We start from the raw sequence: 20,695 nt of genomic DNA, 5'->3' as shown, positions 1-20,695 counted from the left end.
CTGTTGACTGTAAATTCTCAGGATAACAAGACAATGAAGATGTTAATGTGGTCAGCGCTAAAACAATGAGACCAAAGGTCACACCTCACTGTGAGCAGATTGTAGCAGTGACAGCTGGTCTAACAGAGACCAGAAGTCACAGACTGTCTAAGGAAAATGTAATTACATTATACTAGATTAGAATGAAAAACAATATTGGAATAATAACTATATTACATTAATCTGACTTATTAGATGAAAAGGGATATTTGAATGTCAGTACAATTTTAACTGTCTGTAAAGAGAATGGAACAATTCTGCTACTTCTCTGTTAAAACTGTGTTTATATAGATAGTCTGGAAAATACAGGGTTTGTGTTGTTTCCTATGGAAGATTTGGTATTAAACTGGAGGCAACGACTACACTGGGTTGATACTAGATATCTATAGTTCATTACACGAACCATGTACATTGGAAAATCAAATAGTACACAAGAAAGGTCAAAATGTCTGATTCATCTACATGGTAGCCTCTCTGCCACAAACAGCAGGACGCCGGGTGTGAAAATGACATGACCATATTTGGAAAGACCAACAGATGGAAGACACTGTTTTGAATGCAACTGTTGATTGGCCAGGCAGACCCAGGCCTTCTGTTTTTGGTATCAAGACACCTGATTAGAACAACTCCATATTTAGATGAAACTGTGATTGGTTAAACCCAGTCTAAACTTGTGATGTCATGGCTAGTATAAAAACCAGAACACAGTGTTAACTCATTAGGCCAGACACCCCATCTGAGCCTCCAGAGAATGTGCTTTGCAAATACACGTGAGTGAACCATAGAACCACTGTTTTGGTGATGTTTAGTTTAAAGGTAAGGTCCCTAGTTGGGACCAGATTAACCATGTGTATTGCATAGTATATTCCCTTTCATTGACAAAGCATGTGAATATGTGTGTACAGATTTGTTTGATGTGTAAACATCAATAACCATTTGTGCATCATGCTTGATGTAATATGAAATAATCCCTGTATGTAATAACCTGCTTTTCCACCTTTGGGCCCCTCTGCAATACATCATATGAGTTTGTATTAGAGCTCTGTTGTCCTGACTGCACAGTTATTCCCTGCTGGCTATTGGAGTCAAAGGGGAACCATTCCACATTCTATCTTTCTTCTATCCAGCTTAGCAAACCTGTGTATACTGTAAATTAACCTAGAAATGTACATCGAATATACGACACCTTCAACCACCCCCACCCATAACCCCGCCTCAAAACCCACATGTTCTCCCTAGCTTTCAACCTCTATGCTCTATGTTTCTGTGTATCCCATGCTGCTTTCCCCTGTTTCCCCCGTGGTCTTATGTTCCTTTTTTGTTTCTTTGTTTTACTATGTTTCTCTGCCTATTGTCAGCGACTTCAGGTCCTTGAGAAGCGCTATATAAATAAAATGAATTATTATTATTATTTGACTAATAATAATTACTACTTGATAAGACTACTGTAATGCACTTTTCACGGGACTCCCTAAGAAAACCACAGGGAGGCTTCAGCTTATCCAAAACTCTGCAGCCCAACTGCTAACTAGAACCAAAAGGAGAGAGCACATTAGCCCAGTCTTAGCTGCTTTACACTGGCTTCCTGTAACATTTAGAATTGACTGGAGAAGATCCTTCTCCTTACCTACAAAGCTCTAAATGGACAGGGACCTAGCTACATCACCAACACTCTAATAAATTACAGGCCAGCAAGAACACTGCGATCAGGTCGAAAAATACCTTGCGGAAAAAAATCTAATCTACGAATTCCAATCTGGCTTCAGAACAATCACTCCACTGACACATGCCTTCTCTATTTAAACGACCACATCAAACAAGAGGTGGACGCGGGCAAATACTGCGGCATGGTCATGCTGGACCTACAAAAGGCCTTCGACACTGTCAATCACACCATTCTGATTGACAAGCTAAAAGCAATTGGTTTTGATAGTCTATCAGTGAGCTGGATGCAATCCTACCTGGAGGGGAGAGAGCAGATGGTGGAGGTAAACGGTACCCTATCCCCCCCCCCTCACAGTGAGCTGTGGTGTTCCACAAGGAAGCATACTAGGTCCGCTACTGTTCCTAATTTATGCAAATTACATGTCGTCAGCTTGTGACTGCAACTTGTTCCTGTTTGCGGACGACTCAGCCCTGCTGGTCTCTGACAAGAACAAGTTACAGGTTGAAAAAACCCTCAGCTCATATAGGCAAAATCTGCATATGACTCGCTGATAACAAACTATCATTACACATGGGCAAAACAGAGTCCATTCTCTTCGGTTCAAATAACAAACTCAGCAAGACCGACGGTTTCTCGGTTACAGTGGGTGACAATATTGTCACAAGGAAAGAAGATATTACCTACCTGGGTTCCATCCTAGAGGCAAATCTTTCCTGTGACAAAATGGCATTCAATGTAATAAAAAAAGTCAACCAACGAACTCGATTCTTGTACCGGATCTCCTCACTGGTAAACAAGAATACCCTGAAGACTCTGGCAGGAGCACTCATTCAAGGGTACTATGACTATGCTTGCACCTCATGGTACCAAAGCATCTCAAAGGTGCTAAACAAAATTACAAACATCTCAAAACAAACTGGTCAGACTACTGCTTGACCTTACTCCCAGAACCCACCTCACCCCTGCCCACTTTGACAACCTAGGATGGCTTAGAGTAGACGACAGAGTACAGCAACTTGCAATGAGCCTGGTCTACAAGATACACTACACGACCAAGGTACCCATGTACATGTCAAAATACTTCCCAAAGGTCAGTGAATACCACGATCACAACACCAGAGGGAGCTCCACAAATCATGTTAAACCCAGATTCGGCTCAAACAAGGGACTAAACACGTTTTGCAATTATGCCACATCAATGTGGAACGCCCTACCCAAAGCTGTAAAGGAATGTGAATCACTACCCACTTTCAAAAACACTCTCAAAAAACACCTACGGGAGACTGCAATTCTAAACTGGCCCCTGTAAATGTCCTAACACAACCCCCCCCCCCCCCCCAATGTACAGTAAATGACCAAGTATGGTCTTGTCAATATTCCAATGTACAGTTATGCTTGTTCAGTTGTACAGTTTTGCTTGTTCAGTCCCCCACCCACTCCTCCTACCCAACCCCCCCCCTCCAACCTCCTCCAATGTACAGTTTCTATGTCAAATGTATATACTCTCTTTTCTGGACTCTTTTCGTATCACAAACAGTACTGTATTTGCAAATCTGGTATGTCATAAATGTATAGATGTATACTGTCTATCTCTATGTCATGTATGTCATATATGTTATGATGAATTGAAAATGGGGGACCCTGATGTAAACAAGACGAAAGTCTTTCTCTGGTCTGCATCCCCTTAACAATTGTATGTATTGAGCTGTACTGTACTGTACCCATTCTGCAATCTGTTAATAACATTTTCAATCAATCAATCAAGCAACTGCTGGACTACTAGAAGCTCCAGAAACAGTCAAAAAAGGATTGGTAATGCAGCCTTTATCAACTATGCCCCTGTAACGGAGGTACCGCAGTATATCCACAGTCACGATGGTACAAGTAGTTCAGTGGCTGTGGATGGTAAGCGGTACTGCAAGTAAAACTCACTCCCCAGAGGCATCCAGACCCGGAAGCAAGAAGTGAATTCACTTCTTGCTTAGTGGTCTGTGATGCCGCCCGCGACACGGGCGTCCGGGGTTCAACTCCCACTCAGGGCGATCCCTTAACAGGGGTCGAATCGACTAAAACACAACGCAGACAAGATCACACCGGCTACATGTGGTGCCGCTAGACCCGGATGCCCTGGGTGGAGTGAGTTTAGGGGGTGAGTGTAACGGAGGTACCGCAGTATATCCACAGTCACGATGGTACAAGTAGTTCAGTGGCTATGGATGGTAAGCGGTACTGCAAGTAAAACTCACTCCCCAGAGGCATCCAGACCCGGAAGCAAGAAGTGAATTCACTTCTTGCTTAGTGGTCTGTGATGCCGCCCGCGATGCGGGCGTCCGGGGTTCAACTCCCACTCAGGGCGATCCCTTAACAGGGGTCGAATCGACTAAAACACAATGCAGACAAGATCACACCGGCTACACCCCAAAACTATGTAATAAACTACCCCAAAACATCAGAGAAGCAAACTCACTAGATATCTTCAAAAGACAGCTTAAAACCTACTTCTTTGCTCAGGCATTTAAATGAAAATTCCTATCAAATTCATGTGTCGATTCTATGCCAATTTTATCTCGCTATCTCCTCCCTCCTCTCTGCCGAGACAACTCACATCTCCACTACCCAGACTGTCGAGGTCGTCCTATCACCAGCCCTCACTGCCTCCCTATAACCGGTTTAGACGTGTCGATTCTACCTTCTTCAACGGACTTGACTCCCTACTCAAACTACAATATGGACCAACTAGCAATCGCTATCGGGATCTGGATCTGTACAAGATTAATTCGGAAACACGATAACCGTATGGAGATAGCTATGGACAGACTGGAAGCCCTCCACATGGAACTTGTAAAGAGACTTGCTGCCCATCAATCCGACGCTGCCCGCTGCCTGATGCACCATAAATCCGACGCTGCCCGATGCACCCCCCCCCCCCCCCCCACAAGTGTGCTGGTGCCTTTAGAACTCACAAGGTCACGCCGGGGAGTCGAGAGATAAGAACAGAACATAGCGTTCCTCCTATGCGCGTTGCACTCGCCCCCACCCCCCTCACCCCCGGCCCTGCTGATGAATTTAAGACTGTGTGCCATTATTACTACCAAATGTAATAATTGTGAAAGCCCCTTGAATATTGAAGAGCACTGCTCTGTTGTAATCCAAAATTGAACTATTTTATCACTGTTCTATGTTAAATACCCTGTTGTATGTCTGTTCCATTTTATAATTTTTTGTTTATTTCTAAACCGAATTATTTTAAACTAATTTGGTACTGAATGAAACTGTAAACAGAGAACCTATTGGGATACTAGGTCCTAATGTGAAACACTGTGATTTACCTTACCCTGCTCATGCTCGCTTATGCCTATATTTTTTACTGTTGTGAAGCACTTTGAACTGCAACTTCTGTATGAAAAGTGCGATACAAATAAAGTATTATTATTATTATTATTATTATTATTATTATTATTATTATTATTATTATTATTATTATTATTATTATTATTATTATTATTATTATTATTATTATTATTATTATTATTATTATTATTATTATTATTATTATTATTATTGTTATACACCGTTATACACTGTAATGTTAATTTAATTTATTCTACATGTACATTGAAGATTGAATTTATCAGCAAGTGTAATACTTTGTGTAAGTAAGTACTAACTTTGCAACTTGTACCCATTTAAGTATCGTATAGCACTATAGTCAGGGAATTTAACCCGCAGCCCTTGCTGTGTTAGTGCGTTGCTCTACCAACTAAGCTGCACAGGGAATGGAACCCCAAACCCTGGCAGAGTTAGTGCCTTGCTCTACCCATTGAGCTACACTGTGAATGGAACCCCCAATCATTGCTGTGTTAGTAAGTATGATAAAATGAATGCAATTATTAATTTCAATAGGTGTTGTCCTATAAAATGCAACATGGATAGAGTTGTTAAATAATTAAATATTATTTCTTTAATTCATATGAATTCTTATTTCCAGGCCTCATGAAGTCTGCAGGGTCTCAGCCTTTGCCTAAACATGGACTTTTTGTTAGGTTTAGACAGCATGGTGGTGTTGTGGGAGGTAGAACCCAAATGCAGAAAGAACGAGGAGGAAGCAGGCAGGACACGGCAGGGTGTAATTCAAAGAAGAGAGCTTTACTTAACATAACACTAAATGCAACAAACAAAAACAAACTTTCCAAAACACGAAACCAAACCAAACCTCAGCAATGCTGGAAAAAGGAGAGACAGTAACAACACTCACATGAATACGACAGGAACCAGACTAAACAGAGTAAACATGATAATGAACCGACAAGGGAGGCAGGGTAGACAAGACATATATACACAGACTAATTGACACATGAGGGTTGATTGGAAACGAGACACACCTGGGATGGGAACAGGACGATAAGACTAGAGTACAATACTAAATAACAACACAAGACAAGACTAAACACACTGGGGACATAATACTAAAGACCAGAATCACAACCTAAACCAGACAAGGGGATACAAAAGGCAACAGGAACACTGGGAGACACAGGGAGACAGAAACACTAAAGATGCACCAGTGCACCAGGAGGGTATGTTCAGGTGAGGGTAATTGTCCAAAAGGAGGTGAAGGGAATTGTCCGGCAGGTGGAGGAAGAGGACCATGAATGAGTGGGGTATGATGTGGATGAACAGGAGGAGCAGGGACATGAGGGACATAACAGTCACAGTGTCTCTGTGGAGAAGATGGAGATTCTACATCATCATTCCTATGGTTAATGGATGGTTAATGCTCCACAGCTGCAACAACTCACACCTCAGATTTTACAAGTCTACGGCATCGAAATGGTGTCAACAAATTATTCTGGCCTTGTCTCGCAGAGATCTCAGCTGGTATGTTGGCAGTCAGGTACTGTGCCTGATTGAAGAGCCTCAAGCACTAAACAAAAGGTCAAATCCAGCACCGGGTACAGGTGGGCCCAGATGGCCGATGGGTCGTGCCTCAGAGAAGGGGAGATAGAACAAAAGCTCAGAGGGGACTGGGAGGCTGTGTACAGAACACCAGTGTGGAGGGTGGCTTGCTGATGGGATCCCCCAAAGTGGACAGATTGAACCTCATTAGTGTACTTGCAGCCATAATTCTCACTGAACTCAACATGAATAAGGCATTCATTATCCGCAAGTTTCTCCCTCAGCTCCCTGTATGCCCAGTATTGCCACTGGATGTTGCTGAAATCTTGCCATCCGATCTTGGAACTGGTCTACTGCTTTATCCTCTGTCAGTATCATCTCTTTTTTGATTGTCACAACAGACATTTTTTCATCTTTATTTACCTCAGTAGATCACTGAGTGAGTAATATGATCTGTTGTCACATGCCTAACCAAAGGAACAGCAGTGAATTGGCATTCTCCACAAACACCATAGGCACAATCCTTCACATTGGGATCGCAGATGATGGTATCTGCCATCTTCTCTACATCCACCCTGTTTCACCCTGTTAGGGACATATACATAGCTATTGCAAAGTGTTAATAATACAGACAGAGATAGGTAGAAAGACAGATGGAGACAAACAGACAAAGACAGATTGACAGAGACAAATTAAGAAAGACACAGGCAGACAGACAGAGACAAACAGAGAGAGAGACACAGACAGACAGACACAAAGAGACAGAGGCATAGACACAGATAGAGACAGATAGAAAAGTGGACAGAGATAGGTAGAAAGACAGACAGAGACAGATAGAAAGTCAGACAGAGGGCGGCCGGGTAGCGCAGCGGACTAAGCGTCTGTCTACCACCACAGAGCCAGTGGGATCGAATCCGGCTGTGGTGCCTCCGGCTTGGCCGATACTAACACAATTGGCAGTGTTAGCGGGTGGGAAGCTGGCGTGGGTGGGTCCTGGTCGTTGTAAACAGCGACTCCTACAGTTCGGTCAGGGCGCCTGCACAGCAAGGGAAGGATCTGGGAGAGGTAGTGTGACCTTCCACACGTTACACTCTCCCAGTGAGAGTCCGCGCTGCCAGGTGAAAAGAAGCGGTGGGCTGGCTACTAAGGCTGAGCCCGAATGTTCGAACATTCGAACGTTCGTTCGTTATGTTAACATTCTAATTCTAAATCAAAATTCGAATTTTTTATTTTTAATAAAAACATTTTATTATTATTTATTTTATGTGTCTATTCATTCTGTTTAAACCAATGGGGTTTTTCTTCACAGTTGCAGATAAAGATTAGGCTACACTAATATTATAGTATTAAAGAAAACTGCTAAGTTATATTCATTAAAGAAAGTTGATTTAATAAAAAAGAAAGACTCATTTAATCAGATTAATCATTTTATTCAAATTGAGGATTTAGTTTGAGGATATTTATAAAAAAAAATTAAAAAATAAAGTGCGCAACGACCAGGAAGGGGGATTGGGAATTGGCATAACGACTAAGCATTGGGATGGGAGACAAATCGGAAAAAGAAGGAGGAAAAAGATAATAATAAAAAGATTTAAAAAAAAGTCAGACAGAGACAGACAGAAATAGAAGACAGACAGAGACTTGTATTTAAAAGGCTATGGTGAAGAGGTAAGTGTTTAGCTTTTTAGCTTTTAAAAAATATTTAGAGATCTAGCCTCCCTAATGTTCCATAGCTTTGGTGCATAATTTGCGAAGGCTGCGTCCCTGATTTTCTTTTGGCTGTGGTTGGGAACCTTCAATAAAAGGTAAAGGAGGACCTTGAAATCGATTCTAAATGTTACCAGAAGCCAGTGCAGAGTACCTACAACTGGGCTGATGTGGTCTCTCCTCTTGGTTCTAGTTAATAGCCTAGCTGCAGAGTTTTGAATGAGTTGGAGTCGTTCTGTGTATTTCTTTGGGAGGCCGGTAAGTGCATTACAGTAGTCGAGTCGGCTTGAGATAAAGGCATGGATCTGTTTTTCAGCGTCCTTTTGATTTATAAATGGACGTACTTTAGCTATATGTTTCTAAAAAAAGGTTTTTGTCAATTTGTTGATGTCTGATTTAAAGCTTAGATTCCAACAGGACGTGAGGGACTGTAACATCCTATGACATGGTTGAAGCCATCAACACCAGATAAAAATTCCGCGCTGATCGAACAGAAGAGTCGGGAAAGGCCATAGGAGGGGGGTCTGCTTCCTTACAAACAATGGCTGGTGTAGCCCAAAGGAGGTAAAGATTATTTACCGCTCCTGTTCGCTGGACCTTGAACATCTGTCCATTCTATCTCGCCCGTTCTATCTTCCCCGGGAATTCACAGCCATAATCATCACAGCAGTATATATCCCACCTCAAGCAGATACCGCCAAAGCTCTGGCAGACCTACAGGACTCATTGAACCAGCACCAAATCAAGCATCCAGACGTGGCCATGATCGTAGCTGGCGACTTCAATAAGGCAAATCTAAAAAAAGTTATGCCAAACTTCTACCAGCACATTACATGCACCACTAGGGGAGGGAAGACGCTAGATCAAGAAGGGCTATAAGGCAGTACCGGCTCCTCCACTACGTAAATCCGATCACAACGCCATTTCCTCATGCCCGGATACAAACAAAGAGCCCGTGAGGCTGTTGTGTCGCGAAAGGTGAAGCAGTGGTCCGAGAGCTCAGAGGCCACGTTACAAGATGCACTGGATGACATCGACTGGGACATGCTCCGGTCGAGCTCCAGTGACATCAGTGAATATGCGGATGTTGTGGTTAGCTTCATAGCAACATTAGCTAACAGTATCGTCCCCATGAAGACGGTTTGGGTTTTTCCGAACCATAAACCGTGGGTTGACAACTCCATCCGAGTGGCCCTGAATGCTCTCACCGCTGCTTACAACTCGGGCCGAGCATCGGGAAATATGGATGAGCAGGGCCGCCTGGGAGAAATGCGAGGCCCTGTGCGAGATTTTACACGAGCCCCCCCCCCCCCCCCCCCCCCCCCCCCAAAGGTTAAAAAAAAAATTATATATATATATATTTTTTTTTTTTTTTTTTTATACAGTCAACATATTCTTAAATAATAGCGCTGCCCGAGGCGGGGCATGATACAGTCAACATATAGCAAAAGAGAGAGCGAGAGAGAGCTCCCGTTCTACAGTCAATATACAGTGTACAGAGAGAGAGAGAGAGAGACACATTGGAAAGAAATTGAAATGCTATTTGGCCCTAAACAGAGAGTACACAGTGGCAGAATACCTGAGCACTGTGACTGAAGATCCTTGAGCACAGCCTAGCCATCGAGAAAGGCCGCCATAGGCAGACTGTGTGTGTTAGAAAGAGAGAGAGAGAGAGAGAGAACATGTGTGTTTGTCATGTGTGTGTGTGTTAGAGAGAGACTAGAGCATGTATGAGAGATTCAAAAGGACAAAGATCAACACTTAAATCCAAGAGAGAGAGAGAGAGAGAGAGAGAGAGAGAGAGAGAGAGACACATTGGAAATAAATTGAAATGCTATTTGGCCCTAAACAGAGAGTACACAGTGGCAGAATACCTGAGCACTGTGACTGAAGATCCTTGAGCACAGCCTAGCCATCGAGAAAGGCCGCCATAGGCAGACTGTGTGTGTTAGAAAGAGAGAGAGAGAGAGAGAGAACATGTGTGTTTGTCATGTGTGTGTGTGTTAGAGAGAGACTAGAGCATGTATGAGAGATCCAAAAAGACAAAGATCAACACTTAAATCCAACAAGAAGAGGGTCTATACCAGAGAAACCAAAGCAGCAAGGAGCCAATGGCCGACATCAGCTAAATAGGCTAGCCAGGTACTGTGACACCAGGCCACACACAGCTTTGGCCAACGGCCCAACGCTACCCAAGCTACACAAACGACCATTCACACACAGCACATGTCGTATCTCCAAATGTTGTGAAGTAGCATATGTTTTGCCTGGAAAAAAACATTGTTATTAACAAAACATTCGGGAGGGGAAGGAAGGAAGAGTGGGGTAATGTCATGACATCTTACCTGCACGAGGAACGCAGGGCGAAAGGCTGCAACACAGGTCTCCACGTTGACGAAAGGCCTCTCGCTGTCGGGACAAATAAGCTATGGCCAGAGCCTTGTCATGGTGCAGGCCCGACTACATCTTCTGTCAAAGATGATGTCGTAGTCAGAGTGCCAGGGCCTGCTATTCTCAAGGCTAACTGATAGCATCAAACGAACGTTCCCAGCTGACGCTAAACAGCTAACTGGCTAACAGTTAGCTCAATCAGGCACCTGGCTGTATGTAGCCGCATAGCTTGCTTCTGCGTTCTGCAAGCTATGCGGCTACATACAGCCAGGTGCTCTCACCAGGCACACACCGTTAGCTACTAGTAGTACTATATTAGCTAGTCGACCAGTTTGGCTCCAGAGAGAGAGAAAGAGAGATAGGTCAGGTCCACGGCGGGAATATAATCATAGGTTGACTCACCATAACGCAGTATCAACGCGGCGCCAATGGTAAAGTTGGAAGGAGACTTTCTTGGCCCACGGTGTAATTTCTTCTTCTTCTTCTTCGAGTACTTTCCGGCAGACTGGACACCTTTCGGCGTATTGCTGCCTAACAGATTTATCTGCTCACAAGTTCTCTTCTCCTTCTTTTGAAAAGACATCCACTCGCCTCGCCTCGCTCCTCTGAATAGGTTAGCTAACGCTAGTTAGCCTTTAGCTAAGCTAGCTACTAGCCGACATCATCATGGCTATACCATGACAAGGCTCCGGCCATTTGTCCCGCTAGCGAGAGGCCTTTCGTCAACGTTCCTTGGTGACCGACCGACTGATAATGACCGACCTCTTTCTTCGTCTTGGCTGGCATAACTAAGCATAATAGTCAAAAGCTGCACGCGCGAAATAGTCAAACGCAGCTGACTCACGCCGGCGTACTACACATGATGTAAGTAAAACCACTCCCTTCGTTGAAACCAATAGTATGTCTGCTGCAGAACCCCAGAGGCTGAGCTCCAATAGTGAGTATGTCTGCAGGACTGCAGACCCAGGAACAAGTCAGACACATTCTACAAACGTGTCTAATGTGAAATATATAAGCATATAAGCAAAACTAGATTTTAGGTCTGTGATGAAAAAGGGCCACGCGGGAAGGGGGGCCTCGCAAAAAAATAAAAAAAAAATAAAAAAAAAATTAATAATTTTTTATTTTTTTTTTGCTAGGCCCCCCTTCCCGCGAGGCCCTGTGCGACCGCACTGCTCGCACACCCCCTGAGGCGGCCCTGTGGATGAGTATAAGGCAACTTCTACGCAAAGAAGTGAGGACTGCTAATGTATATTCTCAATGATTCTATGTTATAGCTATATGATCGTTCTCTAGTGTATAGTGGACTAGCTTACTCTGCTCGTTGTATTACCCGTTAAAGTAACAGTTAATTCAAATGTGGTCCTTTGGAAATCACGTGGAGGCGGAGACAGCGCGGCAGGTGTAAACAGTCTGACCGTTGCTTTATTGGAATATCCAACAGCTTAAATTATCTGGTTCACAGCATCAATTATTTTCTATCTCTAATCAGCTTTTCCCGGAGGGCTTCTTAGTGGCGTCTCTTATTCTCGAACTGGTGGGGTGGATTCTCCAGTCTCTGCGTCTCCGTTCTCTCTGCGTGTCTGTGTCTCTGCGTCTCTGTGTCTCTGCGTCTCTGTGTCTCTGCGTCTCTGTTCCCCTCCATCATTCAACCTGCAGGTTTTATAGAGAAGAGAGAATCCCCCCCGCCCTTGCGCCATCCAGTGCCGTCACCCCAGAGAGCATGCTTTTCTATTGGCTAGAAGGTCTCCCCTCTAAGTGACAGTCATTTGGGTCTTGCGAAACAGCGTTACAAGGTGACCTTACAGAGGGGACAGGAACTAGTCTTCTCTTAGAATGATCTACCCAAGTGTCCCTGAATGCGACCCTCATACAGATTGAAATAATGGCCTGTTTGGACTGCTTAGCTAAAGTAAACAGAACTCTGGTGCTGGCCTTCAGGCCGTCATTTTCTGACTTAAAGTTAAGTATTGGGCCCTCCATCCCACTTTGTTGTGTGGGGAAAGAGGTTTCATCCTGTGGTCTCAGTACATCTGTATGAAACGATCACCCTTCCTTTGAACTGTGGGGCTGTGTAGTCATAAAATCTCTTCTAAACCTTACACAAACACGTTTTTCTGCTGGTCTCAGCTTATTTGAAGGCTATCCACATTTGTCCTTCCCTGACCTAATAACTAATTAACTTTCACAAATAACGTGTGACTCCGTTACAGCTCTTACCCAGGCTGAGTTTTACAATTCTTGCCATGCGTATGGCAATGTTTTAACCTAAGTCCATTTTTTAGAGGTAATCTGACCTCCCTCAGCTGTATTCAGTGTTTCCCCTCCGTACATCTCAAGGTAGCTTTTGGCCATCTGTCACCATTTAGACTGAGGCCAGTTAACAGCCTTCTTGTTGACTCAAATGTATGGTTAACCTAACAGGTGATTTGGCATGGCTGTGAGTCTCTATTTTTCTAAGAGAAAATAACCTAGTTCTTTGCTATTTCATATATGTGCATAATTTCTATTGTTTAATTTACAGGTTTTATTTAGATAAATATACGACAATCCACCCTTAGTGGGTTTCATAACCCACTATATAGCACCAATATGTTCTAAATTAAACATGTTAAACCATAATTATCATTTTTGCTAATATTTTCAAAAAATCCAAAATTTACACAAATCGAACTACCAAACCCATTTCCGTCTGTACAGTTACAAAATCATCATTCACTCTTTCCGTTGGCTTCTTCCCCAGTCACACACAATATCAGTTATTACTATGACTTTAGACTAAGAAAGCTGTTCCTGTTTTTACAAGGAAACACTCTTTCAATAACAGCTTTTTTGTTTAGACTATTTTATCCATGTTTTCTTAGCTTCAATGTGTCTGTTTTGTGTAATTGACTCTGCAAGAAAAGATTAATACATCCTACCCAAAAGATTAACACTCTAAACATCGAGGGAGATTCAAACAAGCAACCATAAATCATCTCTTCTCCTTGAAAAGACCACTGAGGCCTCAATTATTCCTTAGCTTTCATCCCTGTCAGTTATCCCTATTCCAACCTCCTGAGGTGTTTTTACCGCTAAATTGTTTTGACCGTTGCTCCTCGTTGTATTTTGTGCTAAACAGTTTTCTTCTTTGTTGTGGCCAGTCCTGGTACTGCTCCGATTTTCCACAGAAGGAAAGATTTTCCCTCTGTCCTTTTTGCTTTTTGGATTTGTTATTTACAAACACACAATGGATTGGAAGGTCTCATTTTCGCACAGATACATTTTTACTGTTCTGTATTTGACAACACTCTTTTTCCAAATTCGTTATCTATATATTCCACAGCTTCAATTGTTAATATTCAATCAAATCACCTTTGTCTCATTCATTTTTGTGCTGTACTATCTTACTAGATCAAATATCTCAAGTTCAACACAATCACCACTCCACCCTTGAAAGTGGAATAACCATTTATTACACTATCAATACCTTGTTTCCAGACAGCCTCCTCGGTCCGGACAGCCAGCTCTAGACGAGGCCAACCACCAACAGAACCTATGTGCATGGTAACAAACCACAGTCCCTTTAAACACACATCCCACACACTCCGCCAGCCTTCAACAAGCCGGTGCAGAGTCTCCCATAAGCCAATTATCAATTTCACATGTCTGCACCCTACTCGAAAACTATTTGGCCAATGGCGACCAAAATCCACAGAGCTTACCTATAAACAGAGAAACACGTTCGCCCAAAAAGTGACACAACTCCCCAGAATCTACTCCTGGACTCTCAATGAGCGGAAAACAAAACCATGAACCAGCTCTCGTCCACCCTTAGTTTCCAGCCCATTATATCAGACATTCCTACCAGTCCCGCTGTGTCCCCACCACCTGCTATCCCCAACCGGCGAGAGATCCCCCCCAGCCAGTCAGTTCCTAAAAAAAATAGAGTGTCAAACAAAAACAAAGAAAATTGCAAACAAACATAAACAAAAATTTGTGAGTGCCTTCATGCAACACACCCATCAACAGAATTAAACTATCAGCTAGAGGCATAAACACCCCCGCATAATCACTAAAAAATTAAAATTAAAAATTAAAAAGAAATGAAGTAAAGAAATAATTTTTTTTTTGTTTTTTGTTTATTAAGTCTCCTTGACCACCCTTGGATCAAGTATGTATAATCACTACTAAAATAGTCCTTTGTTATTAACTCTGTTTAATATTATGTCTAATATCAACTGTTTAACCCTTCTCTGACACCGTCTGGTTCAGAGTTCACATGACCACAAGAGCCATTGCGGTGACCATTTTTCTCTCTCTCTCCAATCTGTGCAGCCGGGCCAGGCTGTACAGGTGGGAGATACCAAAAATCGTCCACCATACCATTCTCCCTTACGTTTTCCTCACTGCCACAGCAAGAGTTGATCAGACACACTGTAGCAAAAAGGAAAACCCATGATTGGTCTATTAATTAACTGTTAGTACGATTGGCTCATGCATCTGTCAGTCATTTCATCTCTCCCTGTTAGTTGCACATCCATCTTAGTCGCTTCCACTCATAATCTAATGTACCAACGCTTCTATATATTTTTTATTCTATTTTTATTCCAATCAGTCCTTTTTCCCATTTTAACTTATTAATAACTCTATTTTCCCGAGCACTATTAGCTTCGCTTGTGCATTCCTGCTTCGTTCTTATTCAACCTATGGCCTTTGCAGACACAACCTCTTTACACCCCTTCTGAAAATGTCCCAACTTTCCACATGTCCAGCAACTCTGTTTTCTGATGGACGCTTGCTTTCTATTGGACTCTTGCTGAGCCCGCCACCCTTTGCCACATGATCGAGCGAGATGGCCGATTTCTCCACATTGCCAGCACTCAGTTGATGCCGGCCATCCAAGCGGTCCCCCTCTTTGTCGTCCATCCCCTCCTTGGGGCTGCCAGTTCTGTTGTCTGGATGAGAGAGGGACATACCTGTTCTTCCCAGCCGCCGCACCTTGGGCCTTTTGTTGTTGGGAGGGGCCTGGAAACTCACCCCCCCTGCGGCTGTCATCATTCCCTCGCTGCTCCGCTCCCTGTTCAGGTAACAGGGCAAGTGACTTCTCTTGTTCACTGAGTCCTTGTTCTGCAGTACGAAACATGATTTCCAAAATTACATCACTCATGATCACAGTCTGTTTCGCCAGCTCTTGTTCTAGCACCTCCCTCTCGCGTGTGACTTGGTCAACCGCCAGCTGCTTCTCCACCAGTTTTCTACGGACTGTCTCATGTCTTTCGGACACTTCCGTGAATGCTCTCTGTCTTTCTGGAGAGAGGTACGTCATCCTCTCCTCCTCCTCCACCCTGGCCCTCACTGGCTGGCTCCTTGTTTCCGGCCCACACCTCTCATCCTGGCTTTGGTCTCGAGGGACGACTGGACTGGGCTGTGTCGGTCCCTGTTTCAGCCGTACGGCCAGAGAGGACTTCGTGGGACGGCTGTAACAACGCCGCTCGCTTCCGTCGCTTTCTTTGTTCCTCGGTTAAATCGTAGTCTCCAGCAATGGACACTCCAGTGTGGCTCGGTTCTGGTTGGAGTAAAACCGTTGTCTCTGGTTCTCTCTCCTGTAAGACCTCCTGTATTGGAATCAAAGTCATTATTTCCAGTCCCTCTGTTATACTGGTCACCTGAGGAAATTCCATCACATCCCACTCAATCAGATTAACTTCAGATATCAATCTTTCTACGGGAGTGTCTGCAAAGGTTGTCAGCCTATTGCTATTGTCGGCATTACTTCTTTTCATCGCTCTTCGTGCTCTCTTTTTCTGTTTTTTATTTTTGTTTCTCAATCTATAACGGCCTCCTTTTTTATACTTAAATACAAGGTTTTGTAAAGGCCTGAATCTCTTTGGCCATGGCTTCTTCACTTCTATTGTGATATTTCCCGTCATTGACATAGACAGATTGTCTACTTTTGCTATTGTTATTTAGTTGTTTCTATCAATGTTCCACTAAGGTGAACTTCCTGTGTACCCGACATTCTCACCACTTCCAAACACACCTGCAATCACCGTTTGGAAGAACAAGTTTCTCTGTGTCCAAACCTATTTTTCGCTACTTGAGTTAAAATTCACCCACACTATCAGATTTATACCGGTGCAGACAGGGATTGACAATTTTCTTATCATTCATACTATACCAAGGCTCATATAGCCGTTTCCCCAATTGGTATTGAAATCGTCAGAGCCCCAGTCCTCGCCGAGCCTGTGCAAAAAGAAAGCAAAAACATAACACTTAATACAGTGGCATTTCCCTTGTCATTTCCTCAATATTTATGCATTGGAAATGTCGGGCATTCCTATACTAATTCTTCTAGAGAGATTCGGTGTGATCTACTTGAATATAACGATACGGCTTTACTTGTTTTTGTCCGTTTGTCCAACCGGAAACTGGAGGTTCCAATCCTTTGTGTGTTCCTTTCACCTTTGGTTCTCTGGGGAACATAATCATTAAGTTCCACACAACCTATCAATTCTAACAAATGGTAAACTTGGTTAGCCATCTGTTCCAATTTCTTTTTGCCTTGATGAAATTGTCATAATTTATACTTTAAATGACTGCTCCGCGTATTAACTATGTATAAATGTAATATTAACTTCCCTACTTGCTTTCTACTATGAAAATCAAAAACTATACTTCTTCCTACATTTCTCACCACATTTACATCTCACGCCTTCAAAGCAAAAACATAACACTTAATACAGTGGCATTTCCCTTGTCATTTCCTCAATATTTATGCATTGGAAATGTCGGGCATTCCTATACTAATTCTTCTAGAGAGATTCGGTGTGATCTACTTGAATATAACGATACGGCTTTACTTGTTTTTGTCCGTTTGTCCAACCGGAAACTGGAGGTTCCAATCCTTTGTGTGTTCCTTTCACCTTTGGTTCTCTGGGGAACATGATCACTTTGGGTGCCGGGAGCCGTCTTTAGACGTCTTTGCTGGCCATGCTAAAGTTGCCGGGGGACGCTGTACGTCGTCTTTATATCAATATTTCAAAAATCTGCGATCGGATTCATAATGTCCCTCCGCTGGCCTGAGATCCACCAGCAGGACCCACTGAGCTCTCTGGCGGTTCAGGAGCGCCATCTGGTGGCCGATCGGCGCAAGCACTTAACAGGAAGCGCACTAGAGGTTTTGCTAGACGTCCGTATTGCTTCCGGCCACTCGGTACATGTCCCGTGACTCTAGCTCGTCACTCTACATAGCGATCGATTGCCAATAACTCGATAAACAACATGATTTGGACGTATATACCATTATACAAGCTGGAGATGGACCGGGTAATAATATATCCCATAATGATAACATTTCTACTCGACGATGATCGCCCAACGGCGCGCGGAGACTGGGGTGAGTTTCAGCGTGTAACGTTACCGTCTTCGATAATAACTGATATTATCAACATTTGACCCACATTAGATGATTGGTATAACGCTGCCCACGGAATTATAAACGCCCCCTCGCCCATCCGGTCAACATCAGATGACGTGTAGTAACTTCTAGAAGTACGTCTAGTTGGAATTTTTTATATCGCGCTGATTGCCATCAAACTGTATTTCATCATCAATATAATGCATTTGGGGCTATATATCACGTTCTGGAGAAAGCTGCAGAAAGAGATGAAAACATACTTATACATTAGACCATACTTTACTATGAATATGTGAATGAAAAAGTTTAACGTTGCTACACAATGAACAATACATATAGGACTTTGAATGGGCCCTAATAATGGCAATGTAGCAATAGAATTTAAAAAGTTATAGCCCTGCAAAGAAGGGGACTTTTTCCATAGACAAATAGCGCTGGCAATCTATGGTATATCATTAATTTAACCTTAGGCAACCAAAGTGTTAAGTTCCACACAACCTATCAATTCTAACAAATGGTAAACTTGGTTAGCCATCTGTTCCAATTTCTTTTTGCCTTGATGAAATTGTCATAATTTATACTTTAAATGACTGCTCCGCGTATTAACTATGTATAAATGTAATATTAACTTCCCTACTTGCTTTCTACTATGAAAATCAAAAACTATACTTCTTCCTACATTTCTCACCACATTTACATCTCACGCCTTCATCACATTCTTCATACAACATCATTCTACATTATTTTTCCACACATACCCCCTCACACCACCAAAAAAACCTTTTGGTGGCGTCACTGCTTCCAACCACTATCACGGGAAAAAATTTATCTTTAGCAACTTAGGTCACTAAACCCCTGACCGTTACATAGCCCAGTTGTCCACGTTATTAAATTCATGAACCCCAGTACTATACCCACCGCAACATTCCCCATGATCCCTGAATCCACAGAGACCCGTCATTTCACAGCCCAAAGCATCCTCCCTCAGTTTCGAACCCGAACGAAAACACCCCAAGCCCCCTTCCAAGGAATATCACAACTCGTCCAACCATCACCTGTACCGGCACCTATTTCACATACATAACAGCTACGTAGTTTAAAACAACCACCCAACCAATAACACACAACAAGACGCAAAGCCAACCCTGCCTCCAAGGACCCCAACCGAAGGGGGAAACTAGGGGACTGGCACCTTCCCTAAAAATGAAAAACAAAAAACACGCCACAACCGTCTCTAACCAAAACCAACCTAATGTAAAACCCATCTCCCTTATAACAAATGCTCAAACTCCTTGCCCCCAGCCCAAACACACACGCCACACTCAAGAGGGCCAGTCTGGGGGTTGGAGGGACCCCAACTAGAAACGGTCCGTAACGTACCCACAATCCATTTGAAGGCAAGGCATCGAGGGGGGCGCACGTGGAGAAATGAAGGGAGGGAGAGAAGGAGAGACACAGGGAGAAATACAAGGAGAGACAGAGGGGGGGAGAGACATACATACGGAAGAAGAGTTCCCAAACGACCATGAATATTAACTTATCCTTCCGTAAAGTAAACACTATTTTAATACAACCACTGCCTCAAGCCCACCATAAGGGCAACCTAACTCGAATACTCTAACTAACTGCATGCCATGTATGTCCTGATGAACCGAAAACGGGGGACCCTGATGTAAACAAGACGAAAGTCTTTCCCTGGTCTGCATCCCCTTAACAATCGTGTGTATTGAGCCGTACTGTATTGCACCCATTCTGATAAAGTTTTCAATCAACCAATCAATCAACAGAGTCCATCTGGGAGAGAGGGATAGACAGAGGGAAGGGGAGATACCGGGAGGGAGGGAGAGCGGGAGGAAGACAGGGAGGGAGAGAGGGAGGACAGATGAAGGGAGGGGGGGCACAGACAGATGAAGGGAGGGGGGGAGCTATGACGGGAGGGGGGGGCACAGAGAGGGAAGGAGGGGGGGATGCTATGAAGGGAGATTTATTTATTTTCTTTCTATTTCCAGAATCAACCAGCAGACTTCACCGTACAGCCTGGTCCAGTTAACCCACAGCTTAATACAACTAATGGTCTTTGCATGGAGTTCCTAAAAGCCACCACTATACCCCAAGGGACGGAGGGAGGGAGAAGGGAATGGGGGAGGGAGGGATGCAGGGAGAGAGGGAGGGAGGGAGGGAGAGGGGGAGAGAGGGAAAGAAAAAGAGAGACGGCGAGACGAAGGGAGGAGGGGGGGACGGGGGGAGGGAGAAGGCAGGCCGAAACCCCACCTGTTCAAAAAGGCCTTCGACTGTCAGCCTCCTATTTTAACTTTATCGCCCTCGTTTTTTAAATCCTCCGTTTATTCTATGTTTCTAATTAACCATGTTCTATTTCTTCCCTATAACTGTTTTAAACCTGTAGCGTAGCACTCTGGGATCCCATCGAACAAAAAGCGCATCACAAATCCAATCCATTATTATCACTATCATGTGTGGCTGCCGTCCTGGCGGACATCTGTGCTCTACTGAGTGCACCCTTCTAGTCCAGCGAGAGCGCTGACGCTCCGTATTTGAGCAGGGTTGCCGTCTGTCAACACAAGTTGGAACCCTGGAGG

Source organism: Notolepis coatsorum (assembly GCF_963971535.1).
Source record: "Notolepis coatsorum genome assembly, chromosome: 10".
Classification (NCBI taxonomy): domain Eukaryota; kingdom Metazoa; phylum Chordata; class Actinopteri; order Aulopiformes; family Paralepididae; genus Notolepis; species Notolepis coatsorum.
The sequence above is the reverse complement of the archived record's forward strand: the minus strand, read 5'-3'. Positions refer to the sequence as shown.